We start from the raw sequence: 18,674 nt of genomic DNA on the forward strand, positions 1-18,674 counted from the left end.
AACTCTCAGGAATGGGAGCCGGCCTGCCGTCTACTGGGTGGAAGGGAGAACCAGGAAGGGAGAAGAAGATGAGAAGCTGGTGAAATGCAGTCAAGTGTAGCTGTCTCCACCCAACTTCAGAGCCATCTCCATTTCTCTCCAGCTGAACTCATTGCCAATATTCTAAGAGTTCTCCCGGCAACCAGGTATTTCCAAGAAATGACAACACAAAGAAGGGAAAAGGGAAGGAGAATTTTTCTCATTTATGACCAGAGAACTGCCCTTACTGCTTTTAGAGAATGAGTTTTTTGCTTTCTTCTTATTCCTGTGGCTGCTATGAACTCTCCAGATACATTTGCTCTAAGAAACATCACTTCATTTCTCCCCCTTGATATCAAAGGCTCATACTGCTCATACTCCAGTGGTAGGATGGCTAAAGACTCCTCTTCTTAGAGTAATCCCTGAGCTAAGCACTGGGGTATAAAGATGAAGAAGGCCCAGCTTCTGCCCTCAGGGTGCTGGGTTGAGTGGGAGACACACAGATATACCACAATAGAATATCCAAGCATAATAGATGCATAGACAAAATGTTACCAAGTCATGCTCGCCTTCAACACAGGTGAGAGGAGGGAAGCCTTTTGAAAGCTTTACAGAAACGAGTGCCATTTTGGCCTTTCTGCATGAATAGAATTTTGATGAAAAAAATGAAGACATCCCAGGAAGAGGAAGCCACATAAACATGGGCATGGAAGTATGGAATTGCAAGTCGTGTTCAGGAAACATTGAATACTTGCTGGCATAGAGCATAATGTGTGTGTGATAGAGGAATGGGGTGCTGGGAGGACAGACTGTTCTCTGGGCTTCTTTCTCAGTTAGAAAGAGCCAGATATTATGCTTGTTGATTGAATGATTACGGCACAAAGTCACAAAAAGTTGAAACAGAGTAAGAACAAAACAAAAATCCGAAACTTCACCTCAATATTTCATCCACTGAACTCTTCAAAAGTCTCTGACAGAGCTCCTAATATTGCTTGGTAAATATGATTTTTTTCAATGGGGGTGAGGTTCTTTGATAAGATGTAAGAAAAGTACTTTAATTCAGTTAAAAATCAGCATAATGATGGTGAACAACTCACTGGAGACTGAAGTGCTACTAAATTATAAACGAGAAAGATGTTGTAAAAGGGAAAGAGTCAAACTTGGAACGCTGACTTTATGCTCTGGACCCTGAAATGGCTAAATTTTCAGGATACTCCAATTTCCTCTTGACTGGTTCACACACTTCTAGTTCCTTCTCTATCTCACCCTAAGCCCTCTTTGCCTCCCAGAAAGTGGGAAATGCCCCTCTTAAACAGATCAAATGAAACAGGGAGAGAAACTATATATTTTAGTCTGAATCCCTCATCAGCTCAGAAAGAAGGCAGCATTGACCTAACTTAGCACCATATACCTTACCTTTCAGCTGGTACCTTTGTGTACCCTCGGCTGATGCCAGCAACTCAGCCCCACGTCTCCCACTCAGCTCTCCCAGGCTTCTTAGAACTCGGATTCCCAAGACAAAGCACAATTGAGGCCCAGTTAGTGCTCAAGTTTACTGAGAATTAAGCCATAGGCAGATACCATCAAAACACATTTCACTTGTGACCTTTCACAGCCAGCGAATTGGAAGGATTTTCCTTTGCCGGGATTGAATTTAAAACGACTTCCCAGGAGCAAAAGGTCAGCCTGGGGAATCATGATATCCAGTTAAACACAGCTAAATAGAACATTTTAGCATGACAATAAATGGAGTTATATTTAGCTGATTTGGGAAACTATCTGGCCAAGGGAAAAGGAGGAGTACAGAGATTCTTCATCTACCACCCCTCCTCCTACTGATGGAAAAAGTAATGGAGTAGTGCAGACAAGCACAAAGGTGAAGAATTTTACTAAATCTGTCCAGTGAGACCGTTTTTGCTTTCCCAACATTTACCATGTTCTGAGTAGGACGTTTTGGTTGAATTGCATAAAGGCTATATTGTCCTCTTGACACACACATGAAATTCCTATTAGCATGACTGGAGCAAGATGGGCTCCAAAGGGAGAACATACCCTCAAATAACTTTCTAGGCAGCTTTGATTTCTAGATATGTATGAGGTGAAAGCACATTAGCCAAACTAGCTTTGATAACAAATGCATTCTTTTTTAACAAGGAAAGACTGAAGGGAAAAAATAGTTGGCACTCATCTGCCCTTAACTTGAAATGCCCCATGCTATTTTGAAATAGCCTTATATTTTGCTGTTGTTAACTAACAGATGGTTTTGTTAGCTGATGACTGTTTCTCTAAATAACTCCTGACAATAAAAGGCTGTGACATATGAGAGCAAAATGGGGACCATAAGTGGTAGCCTTTTACCTCTAGAATCTTACCTTGTCGTCCATCCTGAAATTTGATGTGTGTAATTGCAGCCACTGGGAAGGTGTGGAGTGCTATAGCATCACAGATCTGCCAATAGTTAGAAGAGATTATAGGTGTATGTTGTTTTCTTAGAAGGGAAGAAAATATATTTAATTGAAACCAATTTAGAAATCAGGATCCCTGTTAGTTTAGAGTGAGAACGTTTTCAATGAAATACTGTTTCATTCTGGCTATGAGAGATCCACAACTTTCCTCTCCCAGGCTCAGTGTGCTATTTGATAGGGAATCCAATGTTTGTTCTTGTCCCCCAAGACCCTATCTACTACACAATGAAATGGTACTCTAGGTGAATATAATCCATAGTGATTTAGCAAAAACCATCAGCCACAGCCTTGTGGAATTCATCTAACATTGTTTCACTTAGGGTGACCGATCTCTCTGCTTATAAGGTCTTTTTCATATGAAACTGCCTTCTTTCATTGTACCTTTTTAAAAATATCACCTGGTCTTTTTACTTATCTTTTATTCTGCCTTTGGGCAGTCCAAAACGGGCATGGCCCAACCTGCTTGGGCATAATATTGGCCACTTTCCAATCTCTAGCTGAGGAAAAGGTATGGCCAAAGGGCATTACTAAATTCACAGAACTGATACTCAGGCCTCAAGCCCTTGGTTCCTAAAGGTCTATTTGGTCCAGACACTTTGAATCTACCCTCAACCTGGGAAGACCTTTATACCATATAAATAAGAATAAAGCCTTTGTACAATTCAACAAACAGGTCCTACATAGAACATGGTAAATGTTAGGAAAGTTACCATCTTACCTCTCCAACTTCATCTTGCTCTTTTCTCCTAATTTATTGCTGACCTCTTATTGTTCTCTTAATACCTTTACCTAGCCGCTACAGTGTGGCACACTGATCTGTTATGCCCAGAATCCAAAGACAGCTCCATTTCCTGCTTATTGATTTAATCTCTCACCCTTGGTTCAAAAGGTTCCATGATGATTGTAGCCTACGACTAAAATGAATCAACTCAATCTTTATTCTTTCCCCATAGATGATCTCTCATCCAAGTCTGTGACCACACATTATCACTCTAGGACCATAACTCTATTGCCCTCTAGGACCATAACTCATTCCAAAAAGTCCATGTCTTCCAGAGGCCTGGATAAGCATAGATTACCTGAGACACCTCCTTTTAGATACAGCTAGAATATTGTTGCAGTAATCCCATCATTGACATGACAAGATAATGGTGAACTAAAGTATGGCAGTAACAGTAGGAAGGAAGAAAAATAGTCATATTCAAAATATATTTTTGACAAGACTTGATAACTGATGAACAAAAGGGAATAAAAAGAGGAAAAGATTGAGGGTGACTTTCAGATTTCTGACTTGGAAAAGGTGTTGAATGCTGGATGTGATCAAAGAACAGGGGTAAAGAGTTTGAGATCTGAAAATCATTGAAACAAGGGCGACATAAGCACATGCCTTGTGCTTATCCCATTATTATTATTATTTGGTTGCACTGGGTCATAGTTGCAGCACGCAGGATTTTTGTTGCCACGTGCAGGATCTTCGCTGCAGCATGCGGGATCTTTTTAGTTGCAGCATGGGGGATCTTTAGTTGTGGCATGCGAACTCTCAGTTGCAGCATTTGGGATCTAGTTCCCTGACCAGGGATGGAACCCCTGCATTGGGAGCACGGAGTCTTAGCCACTGGACCACCAGGGAAGTCCCTATCCCATTATTTATGAAGGCTCTTATGTGAAATATGCATATCTTTAATTTGAATAAATTGTCAAAATATAGAATAGGGGGCTTTCCTGGTGGCGCAGTGGTTGAGAGTCCGCCTGCCGATGCAGGGGACACGGATCCGTGCCCTGGTGCGGGAAGATCCCACATGCCGCAGAGCGGCTGGGCCCGTGGCCGCTGAGCCTGCACGTCCGCAGCCTGTGCTCCGCAACGGGAGAGGCCACAACAGTGAGAGGCCCGCGTACCGCAAAAAAAAAAAAAAAAAAAAAAAAAAAAAGTAGAATAGGTAAATTATATAAAATCACAGAACTTCGAATCCCAGTTCCCTTCTCTGTAAATGGTGATGACAGTATTTACCCAGGATGCTGGTAAAAATAGAACACACTTTTTACAAACCACCTGATACAGTGCATAGCACAATATACTCAGTAAATGGTAGCTGCTATTGTACCTATGATTTGGAATGGCTTACTACACATGATCTGAAGATTAAGTTGGTAACTCGCAAACTGAAAACTGAACCAACAATGAAGTGTTGAAGAATGCAGACAACACCCAACCTGGACTGCGATCCCATGGAATCAACAGCTATTATGTATTGCTTACCTAGCACTTCAGCCCAGCAAATTTCAAGGTCAGTCATTACCATTTCCTAAACACAGGAAATGAGAAAAGCCCTTCACAGATGGGGAAAACACAGCACACTTGCTGGTAGGAATCACACAGTTCAGCTCAAACAAGTTCAAATATTTGATGTCCGATAGTCATTGTCTATGAACAAATCTCTATACCAAGACATCAAAGAAAACAACCCAAAGGTACCTCTGACCTTCTTCCTTATGAAGACAGAGGCTGAGTAACTGGGTTGTATATACAGGATATGCAACCTCAGATAATCTTGGGGGCAGGGTGGTAAAGTTATGTAGGCCTTTCCCTCACAGAATGTCTTATGCGCTCGCTTTCTGAAAATGACAAATTGTGAGTAATCTTTTTCACATAAAAATAACTCTGAAAATGATTGTACATATAAACAAATAGAAGAACAAAATGTGCCTCAAAAACAAAAGAGCCTGTTTTGTGAATAAAAAGGACCCACATTTTTCCCACACCCTTTGTTACTGACTGAAATCTTCTCTAAGTAAACTGATCATGTCATCATGCAAATAATTGTCAGAAATCACCTACCATGGTTAGAGTGGAAGCTACTGGCAACCCACAAAGAAAAGTGCATCAGTTACGATTATCTGGTTGCAGGTGATAGAAACAGACTCTGGTTAACTTAAGCAAAGTAACAATAATAATTAACAAAAATAAAATAAATTATAGACCCTAATGAAAAAGTGAACAATCAGGCGTTGGGAGCAATAGGATCAAAGATGCTCCAAGAAATTAGGAAAGAGGCATTAACAGAGTATCTCTTCAAGGGATGGCCATTGGAAGGACCCATTTCAATGCTTTATGTCAATGTCCCCTCAATGAAGACTCAAACTCCTGGGAGGATAGGGTTAATCTTATCTCAGACATGTGTCCAAACAGTGCACGTGACTCTCCCACTAGCATGGAAGGAGGGAAGTGAAGTCCCCAGAAGGAAAATTGGAATGTTAGGAACAAAGAAAGGGGAAAGGCTGCTGGGTGGATCAAACCACAGGTTCCACCATAGCCTGTCTCAGAAAATATTGGTTCTGAACAGAAACAAGCCTTGGCTTAGGAAACCCATACATGCAATTAGATTCACACGGCCAGTGCAGCATAAAAACTTACATTATTCAAACTTTTTAATTTAGAAAGAAATCTGATGTAAGAGCTCATACTCTTAAAAATATATTTCCCAGCTTTGCCGCTGAAAGCATTTCACCTACAGCAATAGCAGCACCTGTGTACACAACTTGCCGTTAGGAGAACTCATAAAGCGCAGATTACGATTTCAAATCACACTCAAAGGAACCAGGACTCCTTAGAAAATACCCGGCTTCATGTCTTAGGACAGAAAAAATTAGGATGGTGATGGTACCTCCTATGGTTATAGCAGAACAAGACTTTTTCTAGGATGACAGGATGTGCTGAAACGACAATAGATCAGCTGAAAGAGCAGCTACTCACCAAGCCATGAAGATTCAAACATCCAAACCAAAATATAATAACAGTTACGGTTAATTAGAACAGTTGAGTCTGCGGAAGGCAAGATTCATTACGGCACAGAAACAGAAACTTAATTTAGAAGGCGTCCCGGGAGACGTAAGGGGCGGTGCGCAGGCGCTTCATCTGCTATTGGTGGCGCGCGCACCATCACGTCTCCGTCAGGAGAGCGATCCGCTGAGCACGTGACCTCGGCTGAGGCAGCGCAGCTGTGTGGGCCGCTCCCCGGGCAAGCGTCTTCTTGGCCTTTGGTCCTTTGCTCTGTCGTTACGAGGAATAAACCTCTCTCGAAACTGACTAGCCCACTCCCGGAAAGGGAACAGATATTTAAGATCCTTTCATCTTCCTTCCACTGGAAACGGAGCACAGAGTCGGCGGCATCCGCGGGTGGCGGTTTTGTCAGGTGTCTATCACCTTGAAAAATGGCTGATAGAGAGGACAATTGCTCTGGTGGACATGGACTGTTTTTTGTTTTTTTTTTTTCAAGTGGAGCAGCAGCAAAATCCTCATTTGAGGACTAAAACTTGTGCGGTTGTACAGTACAAATCATGGAAGTCTGGTGGAGTAATTGCAGTACGTTATGAAGCTTGTGTGCTTGGGGTCACTAGAAATATGTGGGCAGATGATGCTAAGAAGTTACGTCCAGATCGTCTGCTGTCACGAGTTCGTGCGTCCTGTGGGAAAAGCGACCTCACCGAATACCAGGAAGCCAGTGTGGAAGTGATGGAGGTAAGGTCTCATTTTGCTGCGACTGAACGTGCCAGCCTTGACAAGGCTTACGGAGACCTGACCAGTGCTGTACGAGAGAGACTACAAAAGCTCCAGGGTCAGCCTGTCTCAGCCGACTTGTTGCCGAGCACCTACACTGAAGGGTTGCCCCAAGGCCTTACAGCAGCAGAAGGGACTGTTCAGAAAGGTACTTCCATAACATCGTATTGTTTCTGCTTCCTGCCTTTGCAACCTGCTTTATTTGGTCACTCTGATCCTTCTTGGATTGATTGAAAGGAAACTTAAACTACAACCTGAATGAATAACAAGGACTCACGTGGAAGGATGTACAGATTCTCTCATCTTTCCAGGTAAGTGGATGTTGAGCTGTGAAAGAGGTCATCCATTAACTTTATGCTGTACTTTGTTGAACAAATTCTCTTAGCCCATCAGTTTTTCACCTTGTGGTTGTGCACTTTGAATATCGTTTTAGAAATCCATTTCTATCAGAATTTCCTAAAGACATTTCTCTACATGTTTCTTCTATTTGCCTTACAGCTAATTTTTAGGTATTTCAACCATATGGAGTTTAGCTTTTTATTTGATTTAAGGTAGGGAGCCACCTTAATTATTATTCTTATCTCGAGTTGGTTTTCCCAACATTTATTAAACAGTCCATTCTTTCTTAACTTCTTATATGTAAGTGGGTCTGTTTCTGTAGTATCCCATTAATCTGTCTACTTCTGCTCCAGAAATTATTTTTATTACTGTTCACAGTATTTCATAATATTTGATAAGGACTCCCCTCTGCTTTTGTTTTTCAAAATTGTCTTGGCTATTTATGCACATTTATTGTTCAGTATGTGTTTTAGAATATATTAGTTGAATTCCTTAAAAATCTTGTTGGAATTACATTGAATTTACATATTTAGAGAGGATGTTTACCTTAATGTTAAATTTTTTCATCCATAAACATATTTCAGCAATTTTTTAGGTCTTCATTTATGTCCCTTTTAGTGATTTTTAAGTTAAAATTTTTGATTTATAGTTCTGCTTCTTTTGAGATCTGGAATTCAGTATGGTTTCCTTTTTCTTTCTCATCTAAACTTTTAATTGATATAATATACATAAAGTGTACAGACTGTAAGTGTACACTTTGACTAATTTTCACAAAGTAAGCCCACTTATATAAGCAGCACCCAGATCAAAAAACACCAGAACTCTAGAAGCCACCCTTACCTACCCTCCCAGTCATCATCCTTCCCTACATTATCCCCTCTCTCTTACATTACCACTATCTTGATTTCTATTTAGCTTATTTCTGAACTTTATAAATTTGAAATCATGCAGTATATACTTGAGTATGGCTTCCTTCACTCAACATTGTCTTCGTGAGATTCATCCATTCTGTTGTATATAGTTGAGTTTGTTTACTCTCATTGCTCTGTAGTATTCCATTATATGAATATACCACAATTTACCCTTATGATGGATATTTGGGTTGTTTCCAGTTTTGGACTACTAGGAATAGTGCTGCTATAAATATTCTTGTAAATATCTTTTGGTGAACAAATGTATGCATTTCTGTTGGGTATATGACTAAAAGTGCTCATTTGTGGGGTTTGCCTATATTCAGCTTTAGTTTGCCTGTAGTCACTTTTACCAGATACTACTAAAAATTTTCCAAAATGGTAGTACTGATTTATAATTCCTAGCAGCATATGAAAGTTCTAGTTGTTCCACATCTTTGTCAACACTTACTTTTTTCTCTTCTGTATTTTAGCCATTTTGATAGGTGTATAGTTATATCATATTATGGTTTTAGTTTGCATATTCCTGGTATTAATGAAATTGAGTACCTTTTTGTCAGTTTGATGACCATTCTTCTTTCATGAAATGCCTGTTTAAGTATTTGCCCTTTTTTTTTTTGGTTGTCTCATTCAACTATAGGACTTTATATATTCTGGATACGAGTCATTATCAAATATACATATTACAATATCTTCTGATTTGTGGCTTGTTTTTCAGTCTGTTAATAGTGGCTTTTGATGTATAGAAGGTTCTTAATTTTAATTTGGTCCAGTTTATCTTTTTTTTTCTTTTATGGATAATATTTTTTAATGTCCTGTTTAAGAAATCTTTACCTACCTCAAGTTCATGAAAAAACTCTCCTATATTATTTTAGAAGCTTTATTGTCTTGCCTTTTACAGTTACATTTGCAATCCATTGTGTGTGTGACTGTGAGGTAGGGATCAAGATTCCTTTTTTTATTATATGGGTATCCAATTATAATATCTTTATTATTAAAGCTTTACTTTTTTCCATAAAGGTCTTCTGCATTCATTATGTTAGTTCCTAGATGCTTTAATTTTTTTGTTGCTATAGTGAGTTTGCTTATTTTTTCTCTTATATTTTCCACTTGGTTAGTGATATGTAGGGGAATGATAAATGATTTTTTTTGTAAGTTCATCTTTATTTACTTTATCTACCTGACAAAAACTTGAGATATAATCTGCATGAAAGTCCTTTAATAAATAAAATGTAGTTGATGGTTAAAAATATTTTCTTAGACTAGAATAAAATTAGGACAATTAAAAACTTGCTTTTGTGATGATATTAGATTATGATAGTTCTAGATACCAGATATAAGAGAATCTGGGTCTTATTTGCTTTTAATCAAATATTATGAAAGTGGAATTCAGCTGGATATCCCAGAGCAAAGAATTCTGCATTTAGATGCTTTTCAACAGGGTGTCTACACCTTCTTGTAAAAAATTTTCTAGTACTTTTGATAATGGTTAGGTTCAAAACAATGTATCTTTTCTCCTCTTCAGTTGTAATGTGTACTTTTAGAACTATTATTTTGTAACATTATTCTTATTTAGAAGAGCTCTTTCAGTAAAAAAGCTTTGAATGTTGGACATTAACCAAAAGGATACAAATCTGTAGCAAGTTAACTCTGTGGGGGAACTTGTAAGGGAAATCTGTTATTACTTGTAGAAGCAATACAGATTCATCCAGAAAAAAACTCCAAGAGAGTATAGCTTATTTCTAGTAACAGTGGTAGATTTTCCATGGGCTCCATGTTTTAAAGTAAGAATAAATAATAAAAAAATGGTGTACAAAAGTAATTGTAATGTGAAGATGGTATTTTTATTTATGTTAATAAGTAGTGAAATATTGATATGAGTAAATATTTTTTCTTACTTCTGTAAGTATATGTATATTTTTAATGTACACCTATGTACTTGTTTCTATCTATGTGTGCAGAAATGAGTGAACACAGGAAACTTGAATAAGTCAAATAGATCCAGAAAAGTTAATTACAGTACCAACAACAAGGACTGAAAAACACCAGTGGCCACAGATAATAACCAACTAGAAATACACAACAAAAATTTTTTAAAAGGGACGGACAGTGTGTTACATAATGAATAATTAGACCGAAATCCCAAAGAAAAGAATTAACTGAACAAGCTTGATCCCTTGATGTCTAGTAGAGAAAACCTCTAGGTGACCTTACTAATTAAAATTAAATACTGATTTGATATATAATTTGGTTCCAGTAATACTAAAACTAGATTAATATATAAAAATGGCAAGATAATACCCAATTTAGGGAAAAAGGAGACAATCCAAATTTGGCAATAAAAAAGATACAAATGGTATTGAGTATTTTTTTTTACATGCACAATTCCCTGCAATATGAAAGACACCAACCTCTCCAAAACCAAGTCAAACCTGTGGTCAACCACATATTTCGACAGCCCAAATTTTTCTTTCTTTTCCACTGTGCTGTGCTGATAATGTATCAGCCTTCCTTAATCCTGTCCAAGTTGAGATGTGCTTTGCCTTCACTGAGATTAAGGTACAGTCTCCAAATCTACTACCATCTACAGGTTTTCTTTCATTAGAAACATATTATTAATTATCCTGATGGAAGGAGAGTGGGAAGAAAGAAAAAAAAATTTAAGAAAGGAGATAGAGAAAGAGGGAAGGAAGGGAGGGAGGAAGGAAGAAAGGAAGGAAGGAAGGGGAAAGGGGAGAAGGAAGCGGAGGGAGGGAGGGAAGCAGAGGAAGGACATAAAGTAACCTTCTGAGACACCAAGTTGCTAAGCATTAGGAGATACTCATGAGCTATACAACCTTATGGGATAAAGGATAAGTGAGAAACAATAATCATTTAATTGGTTTCCTTATAAATATAGATTCTATTCAAAACAAAAATCTTGTTTGCCTTGTTCATTCCTATATCACTATTATCTAGAACAAAAGTGCTTGGCACATAGTAAATGCTCAAAAATATTTGTAAAATAAATTGAATAGATGAATGAATTCATGAGTGTGGGTACTCAGGTCCAATTTTGCCATGATGGTTGCTCAACATGTTAGTTAGTGTTAAGCTGTGTCAGGTACTCCTGGAAGCAGATACAGAGATGGACCTAGAAGAGCAAGAAACATATTGGGGGAAATAAATTGGTGTCAATAGTAGGAAGAAAAAGATTTTGTATCCCAATGCTGTTTTGTCACTTGTGAATGGAGAGAGGAAAGGAAGGAGGATTGGGTAGGAAGAGCCTCAGACTGCAATGTAGCTCAAGAAAGTCCCAGTCAGGCCAATGGGGAAACCAAAAGCAAAGATTAGAGAAGTCCCATATGGGGCCAAAATGACCTGGCTCTACAGTACTTGGTGCACAGAACCCCTCCTGGGCTGTTACTGGCTGTGAGCAGCCCTGGAAGAGCATGAACTTGGAGTTGAAGACTGTGGAGGATCCCAAATTTGCAATATCTGGAGGCTCTCTGCTAATTACACTCTTAAACAGATTCTTTCTTGATAGGGGATTGAATGGCATACCTCCATGGCCATAGAAACCAAAAGGCTCCCTGTTTCTAATGTTGAGTAGGTCAGATTCAATATCAACACTAAATCTTCTCTCCTCATTCCTACCATGAACTCTGTGAACTTTTTCTCCTTGAATACAGAAGATTATTCCTTTCTTCCCATTCAATGTCTGCACGGATTTGAAAACTTTCACTTATGCAAATGTCTCTTTTGCCAAGAGAGTTGACAGATGTCAACTTTTTAAATTACACATAGAAAGGGCAACTCTATTGCCAACCATCAAAGACTACAAAGTCATTCCATCATTTTACAAATATCCCTCACTTAAGTGGTAAACGTTCAGTAAATGTCTATATCTAGCTTTTAAACCAATGCTGGCATCCCTTTGCATCCATACCTAATTCTAGGACACTTCTTCCCTATATTAGTTCAAAATAAGGGATGAGACACATATACAAATAAGTATGGTATATATTTTGTAGGTATATAATTTTTAAATATGCAAAATATATGTCACATAACACTATAATGTGGATAGTGAAAAGTGCTAATGAAGTACAAACATATGCAGTAGAAGTTCAAAGAAAGGAAAGATTACTTCAAACTGGGAGGACTGGAGGAGAGTTTCATGGAGAAGATGTCATTTACTCTGGGTCTTTAAAGATGAGTAAAATTTGTACATGTAGAGATGAGGTAAATGACATTGGCAGAGAGAATCACATGCACAAGAGCATGGAACCAAGAAAGTACAACCTTGTAAAAAACAAAAACTCAGAACATAATAGTTTTCATGGCAGTAGGATCAATTAACTGACAAGTTTCAGGCAGCTCTTAGTTCCTAAGTTTGAAATCTAAGATACTGTCAGCCTGCTAATCACTAGTAGATGTACTGTTATTATTGTCTGTTCATAAGTTTGACATCAGAAAAATACACTTGAGCATAAAACTGACCATTGTCTATTGGCCATCAGGACCATCCTGCCTTGAGGACACATTTTATTAGCATGTACAACGTATGCTAAAAGACTGAACTGAAGACACCCATAAAGTGTAGCTATTGCATGACAGAGTGTTTAAAAATAAGTTTAAGGTGTCATTAGTTCAAGTGGTGGTTCTGACACCAAATAGCTGCTCTTTGACTGATCTAAGAATGAACACATTCTCTCTATACAGTGTTCCATTAGCGATTTTAATTGCATGCTAAGCTTTATAATTTGTTGCTGTCATTTAGGTTCATGTACTGTACTAATATTTATTCTGCATATTATATAACACCTTATTAAGTTTATTGCCCGCTTTCTATAAATTTTTTTTATCAGACTTCATGTGAGAAGCTAACTTACATACCTATTAAAAGTAGTCCTTGAGTTACAGGTTCTCTTAGTATTCTGAACAGAGTTTTTAAATTAAGTCTGTGGAAGGAAAAAGGAGATGGTTTGCTTCCCAAATAGGAAAAAAAACCCTGTATATATATCCTATTACACAATATCTATGCCCTGAGGACCATGAATAATATAAATGGTGATTACTTGGTTTGTCTTTTTCATGCCCTCCATGGAGTTTTCTCTGACAAATGGGACCTGAATACGTACCTTCCTTTAATTCACATTCAATAAGTGAATGGCCATTCACTTTGCTTAGCACAATGTCTCAGACATTAAAGCTTAATGAAAATTTTTAATGAAATAAATAAATATATAATAATTAAGGTCTACTTCCTAAACATCTCCTCCATTACATCACATAGTATATGCTCAATAAATCACAATGATGGTAGAGACACAAATTCAAAATATAATTGGGGAACAACAGCAAACTCCTCATGACCATCTCAGCACATATCCTTGTCTCTCCTTTCATTCTTTCTCTACCTTTCTAAACTTAACTCTGTGGACTGCTCAAGCTCAAGATGGTGGAGTAGAAGGACATGGGTTCACCCCTCCTTACAGAAACATCAAAATCACAACTAACTGCTGAACAACCATCCACAGAAAAATGTTGGAACCTACCAAAAAAGATACCATACAGCCAAAGCCAAAGAAGAAGCCACAACGAGACAGTAGGAGGGGTTCAATCATGATAAGATCAAATCTCATACCCACTGGGTGGGTGACCCACAGACTGGAGAGCAATTGTACCATGGAGGCCTTCCCACAAGGGTGAAAGTCCTGAGCCCGATACCACGCTTCCCAGCCTGGGGATCCAGCAACAGGAGGAGGAGCCCCTAGAGAATCTGGCTTTGTTAGCCAGCAGAGTTTGAGCGCAGGAAATCCATGACTGGGGCAAATAGAGCCTCCACTCTTGGTGGGTGCACATAAGGTCCCATGCACACCAGAACCCAGGGGGAAGAAAAGGTGACCTGATAAGAGACTGGGCCAGACCTACCTGTTGGTATTGGAGGGTCTCCTGTGGAGGTAGGGGGGTGGCTGCTGCTCACTGAAGGGACAAAGACACTGGCAGTGGCAATTCTGGGGAGTACTCATTGGCATGAGCCCTCTTGGAGGCCGCCATTAGCTTCACCCAACAGCCTATAGGCTCCAGTCTTGGGACACCTCAGGCCAAACAACCAACAGGGCAAGAACACAGCCCCACCCATCAGCAGATGGGCTGCTTAAAGTTTTCCTGAGCGCAGTCTTGCCCACCAGAGGGACAAGACCCGGAGTTCAGCCCATCAGGAAGCCTGCACAAGCCTCTTACACAGCCTCATCCACCAGAGAGCAGACAGTAAAAGCAAGAAGAACTACAGTCCTGCAGCCTGCAGAATGGAAACCACAATCACAGAAAGTTAGACAAAATGAGACAACAGAGGAATATGTCCCAGAGGAAGAAACAAGATAAAACCCCAGAAGAACAACTAAGTGAAATGGACATAGGCAAACTGCTGGAAAAAGAATTCACAATAATGATAGTGAAGATGATCCAAGACCTCAGAAAAAGAATGGAGGTGAGGATTGAGAAGATGCAAGAAATGTTTAACAAAGTCATGGAAAAAAAACAAACAGAAATGAACAATATAATAACTGAAATGAAAAATACACTAGAAGGAATCGATAGCAGAATAACTGAAGCAGAAGAACAGGTAAGTGACCTGGAAGACAGAATGATGGAAATCACTGCCACAGAACAGAATAAAGGAAAAAGAATGAAAATAAATGAAGACAGTCTAAGAGACCTCTGGGACAACATTAAACGTACCAACATCACATTATAGGGGTCCCAGAAGGGGAAGAGAGAAAGCACCTGAGAAAATATTTGAAGATAAAATAGCTGAAAAATTCTCTAACATGGGAAAGGAAAGAGTCACCCAAGTCCAGGAAATGCAAAGAGTCCAAGACAGGATAAACTCAAAGAGGATCACAAGACACATAGTAGTCAAATCAACAAAGACTAAAGACAAAGAAAAACTTCTAAAAGCAGCAAGGGAAAAGCAACAAATAACATAAAAGGGAATTCCCATAAGGTTATCAGCTGATTTCTCATCAGAAAGTCTGCAGGCCAGAAGGGAATAGCATGATATATTTAAAGTGATGAAAAGGAATAACCTACAACCAAGAATATTCTACCCAGCAAGGTTCTCATTCAGCTTCGATGGAGAAATTAAAAGCTTTACAGACAAGCAAAAACTAAGAGAATTCACCACCAGACCAGCTTTGCAACAAATGCTAAAGGAACTTCTCTAAGCAGAAAAAAGAAAAAGAAAGAAAGCCACAGCTAGAAACAGGAAAATTACTAATGGAAAAGCACACCAGTAAAGGCAAACATACAATAAAGGTAGGAAATCATCCACACACAAATAATATATCAAAACCAGCAATTGTGAGGAGAGCACAAATGCAGGCTGTTGGAAATGCATATGAAATTAAAAGACCAGCAACTTAAAACAATCTTGTTTATATACAGACTGCTATATCAAAACCTCATGGTAACCACAAACTGAAAATCTACAATTGATACACACACAAAAAGAAAAAAGAATCCAAACATAACACTAAAGTTAGTCATCAAATCACAAGAAAAGAGAACAAAAGAGGAAGGGAACAAAAACAAACCCCAAACAATTAACAAAATGACAAGAACATACATATCAATAATTACCTTAAACGTAAATGAATTAAATGCTCCAACCAAAAGACTTATACTGGCTGAATGGATATGAAAACAAGACCTGTATATATACTGTCTACAAGGGAGCCACTTCAGATCTAGGGACATACAGACTGAAAGTGAAGGGATGGAAAGAGGTATTCCATGAAAATGGAAATCAAAAGAAAGCTGAAGTAGCAATACTCATATCAGACAAAATGGACATTAAAATAAAGACTGTTACAAGAGACAAAGAAGGATACTATGTAATGTTCAAGTGAATAGTCCAAGAAGAAGATATAATAATTGTAAATATATATGCACCCAACATAGGAGCACCTCAATATATAAGGCAAATACCAACAGCCATAAAGGGAGAAATTGATAGTAGCACAATAATAGTGGGGGACTTTAGCACCCAACTTTCACCAGTAGACAGGTCATCCAGACAGAAAATTCATAAGGAAACACAGGCCTTAAATGACACATTAGACCAGATGGACTTAACTGCTATTTATAGAACATTCCATACAATAGCAGCACGATACACATTCTTCTCAAGTGCACATGGAACATTCTCCAGGATTGAGCACATGCTGAGCCATGAATCGATCCTTAGTAAATTTAAGAAAACTGAAATCATATCAAGCATATTTTCTGACCACAACACTATAAGTTTAGAAATCAACTATGAGAAAAAAAACTAAAAAACACAAACACATGGAGCCTAAAAACTATGCAACCAGTGGATCACTGAGGAAATCAAAGAGGAAATAAAATAATACCTAGAGACAAATGAAAATGAAAGCCTCATGATCCAAAACCTATGGGATGCAGCAAAAGCAGTTCTAAGTGGGAAGGTCATAGCAATACAATCTTAACTCAGGAAACAAGAAAAATCACAAACAACCTAACCTTACACCTAAAGCAACTAGACAAAGTAGAACAAACAAAACCTATAGTTAGCAGAAGGAAGGAAATCATAAAGATCAGAGCAGAAATAAATGGCATAGAGACCAAGAAAACAATAGAAAAGATCAATGAAACTAAAAGCTGGTTCTTTGAAAAGATAAACAAAATTGATAAGCTGTTAGCAAGACTCATCAAGAAAAAAAGGGAGAGGGTTCAAACCAATAAAATTAGAAATGAAAAGGAGAAGTTACAACAGATACCACAGAAATACAAAGCATCCTAAGAGACTACTACAAGCAACTATATGCCAATAAAATGAACAACCTGGAAGAAATGGACAAATTCTTAGAAAAGTACAATATCCCAAGACTGAACCAGGAAGAAAAAGAAAATATGAACAGACCAATCACAAGTACTGAAATTGAACCTGTGATTTAAAAACTCCCAACAAACAAAAGTGCAAGACCAGATGGCTTCACAGGTAACTTCTATCAAACATTTAGAGAAGAGTTAACACCTGTCCTCCTCAAAAAATTTCAGAAGGACTACTCCCAGACTCATTCTATGAGGCCATCATCACCCTGATACCAAAACCAGACAAAGATACCACACAGACACACAAAAATTATAGGCCAGTATCACCAACAATCATAGACGCAAAAACCTTAGTAAAATACTAGCAAACCTAATCCAACAATACATTAAATGGATCATACACCATGATCAAGTGGGATTTATCCCAGGGAGGAAAGGATTTTTCAATATCCACAAATCAATCATTGTGATATACCACATCAGCAAATTGAAGTATAAAAACCATATGATCATCTCAATAGATGCAGAAAAAGCTTTTGACAAAATTCAACACCCATTTATGGTAAAAAAAAAAAAAAAAAAAAAAACTCTCCAGAAAGTGGGTGTAGAGGGAACACACCTCAATGTAATAAAGGCCATATATGACAAACCTACAGCTAACATCATACTCAATGGTGAAAAGCTGAAAGCATTTCCTTTAAGATCAGGAACAATATACAAGGATGTCTACTCTCACCACTTTTATTCAACATAGTTTTGGAAGGCCTAGCCACAGCAATCAGAGAAGAAAAGGAAATAAAAAGAATCCAAATTGGAAAAGTAGAAGTAAAACTGTCACTGTTTGCAAATGACATGATACTATACGTAGAGAATCCTAACGATGCTACTGGGAAACGACTAGAGATCATCAATAAATTTGGTAAAGTTGCAGGATACAAAATTAATACACAGAAATCTGTTGCATTTCTATACTATGAGCTCCAGAGTCAGATATACCTGGGTTTGAACCCCAGCTCTTCTGTCTTATATGTTATTCAACCTCTCTGTGCCTCTGATTCTTGAGCTATGAAATAAGGTAATAATACATATTTTATAAGGTCATTGTTAGGGTTAAATGGAAAAATGTATATAAAGCATCTTGTACAAAGTACTCAATAAATGGTTGTTTTATTCCTAAATTATTTCATTTCTTTTTCTTATTTTCACTCAATATCCTTTAAAATTGCCCTAGAATAATCTGTTCCATACACGTACAGCAACAACATTCCTAGAAAACTCTTGTCATGTCACTTCATCATCGGTATGTATAGCAACCTTCAAATCAGTCAGAGAAGAGAGGGCCAATTAAAACAAGCATAGGTTTTCTTACAACACAACTTAGGGAAGTGACATGTCTGATATACAGTGCATGTTTCAGATGGTGAGTTTTACATGTTAAAATAAAAGAACACAGAGTCTGGGTTGTGAATAAATTACTGCTACTTTAAAATGCCTTTTTAAAGTCTTGTGTTTCTTATCACTTCTGATGAGTAAAAATAGTAGACA

At 38.1% G+C, this 18,674-nt stretch overlaps 1 pseudogene; it reads left to right on the forward strand.

Moving 5' to 3' along the window:
- Window positions 1-579: 579 nt before the first annotated feature.
- LOC116752618 overlaps window positions 580-18,674 on the forward strand; it is a 126,713-nt pseudogene continuing 108,618 nt past the window's right edge.

The sequence above is a fragment of the Phocoena sinus genome, chromosome 4, assembly GCF_008692025.1.
Source record: "Phocoena sinus isolate mPhoSin1 chromosome 4, mPhoSin1.pri, whole genome shotgun sequence".
Classification (NCBI taxonomy): Eukaryota; Metazoa; Chordata; class Mammalia; order Artiodactyla; family Phocoenidae; genus Phocoena; species Phocoena sinus.